Here is a 2,313-nt window from a genome sequence, read left to right on the forward strand (position 1 = left end):
CTTCTAAACAACTCCACAAACTCCGGAGGTAGAGGAAGTGCAGATTCTTCTGTGCGACTTTTTTGACGTTTTGATTGAACAGTGCTGCTGTCTGTGTTATTGAATGGACATGACATAATGCACACAGTCCGGTATTTCCAAAGGACACACACAGAAATCAGAAAAAGTAAATAATAGCTGAAGGAACGGTGCAATTTTTAGCCCACAATGTATCTTCTATTTGTGCTCCATTTGAATTGAATTAATGCAAAACCAAAGCTAACTCTGCATTAAGTGTGTTAATTCAAACTATTTGCTTTAGTAAGACATTTCTTTTATAGAGTCATTACACTTGTACATTTAACCCATCCATAAATGTCAGAGCGGTTAAACCTTTTTCTATAACTCAGAAAAACAAATAAAAGATAGTAAAGTTCATTATTATATGTGTGAGTATTATATGTTAGTATCATCATTACTGATTTATTTTAATTGTCATCACACACACTTTCTCCCTAATGATTGCACTATCAAGGATTAAGACTAATTCAATATATAGTCGTCGTAATATCCGTGTTGTCGGGTTATTGTGTCTTTATACAATCAAAAATGTATTGGGTATCACTTTATAATAATTACACTTTTAATAAAGTCGTAAATATGGTCCCCTCACGACCCAAAACTATACAGAACTAATAATAAAAAAACAGAGAAAGGAACCAAAATGGATCAATTTGAAAATAAGGCATAACAAATTTGATTATGTTTTTTTTGTTTTTTTTAAATAAACATGACAAATAATAATTATAATTTAAAAAAATGAAAAATAAAAGTTCCATTTAGTCCAGATTTTTTTAAATTTGTCCATTTTCAAGTTCAGTCCGTGTGTGATTTTTCCCATTGTTCGTTATGGTGTCGGCCCACTCGTCTGTGCGGTTTGTGTCATCCATTTTTTATTTCGTGAATGCCTTTTTTTGCCAGTTTTACCAGTGAACTGAACATTGCACAGTTTGACAGTTATCAATATTTATGTAGAAGAGTTATTACAGAAGGAGGAGAAAAACACATTTATGAGTCATTTCCTGTAGAAGAAGAAGAAGCTGTAATGACATTTTGATTGACAGGAAACAACACTTACATCCAAATTGAGCAATCAGGAGCTTCTGAAAACTACTGTATTTTCCGTACTATAAGTCGCACCAGCCAAAAAATGCATAATAGAGAAGAAAAAACATAAAAGTCACATTTTTGGAGGAAATTTATCACAAAATCCATTGAATATTTCATCCTTGGTGTCACTTCTAAACAACTCCACAAACTCCAGAGGTAGAGGAAGTGCAGATTCTTCCTCTATGTCGCTTACAGCCTAGAGCGCCCTCTTGTGGTTGTCAGTTTGAAAATAATCAACATGTGAAATGCCGTTGCCAGTGTGGAAATAACAAATAATATCACATATAAGTCGCTCTGGAGCAATCTATGTGCTGTCGTGACACATATCCATGTGCAATTACTGTCGGGATCACATGCAATGGTATTTATGTATTTATTTGTCTATGGGAGTTTTTATTTATTTATAGGAGATCTTCTACTGAAAGTGTTTTTCAGACTTCCTATAAGTGATCTGTTCTTCTGTATCTACCTCTGTATCTACCTGCGTTGCACCAATGAAATTTCCCCATGTGGGACAATAAAGGAATATCTTATCTTATCTTATCTTAAGTCGCACCCCGGCCAAAACTATGTAAAAAGATGCGACTTATAGTCCTGAAAATACAGTATTTGTATTTTCTATGTTTTTCTTATGTGGGAAACAAAGACATCACTAACCTTTTCCAGTAATGCTATCGATAACTGTAACTATAACTAAAGCCTGACTTTAGAATTGTTCAGCACTTTTTTGTGTCTGTTATTGTGTCTTGGCCTGGAGTTTTAACGCTGTTCCGTGGAACATTCCTGGCCAAGCAAAAACATCTCCATGGAGATGAGCGAACGGTGGACACACATGTTGAACTTCATCTTTGTTTAATAGGGTTTTGGTCCAGAGATTTGCCATATTCCTGTGTTAATTTTTGTAGTTTTTACTAACAATTATGTCTTATGTGTTTGAATAATGCCACTGATGTTTATATTTTAGTGGGAAGTGTGTGTGTGTGTGTGTGTGTGTGTGTGTGTGCGTGTGCGTGTGCGTGTGTGTGTGTTGAACGACTCTGAAGACGTGCAGCAGTGAAGGAGTTAACCTGTGCAATGTGTTTTTGGGCAGGGCTTGGCACAGTACTAACTTGTATCATCACTGCAGAATATCCCAGGACATGCAGTATTACTCCTGCCACCACT

The sequence above is a fragment of the Eucyclogobius newberryi genome, unplaced genomic scaffold (genome assembly GCF_026437365.1).
Source record: "Eucyclogobius newberryi isolate DKJ021-1_F unplaced genomic scaffold, fEucNew1.0.hap1 SCAF_106, whole genome shotgun sequence".
NCBI lineage: Eukaryota > Metazoa > Chordata > Actinopteri > Gobiiformes > Gobiidae > Eucyclogobius > Eucyclogobius newberryi.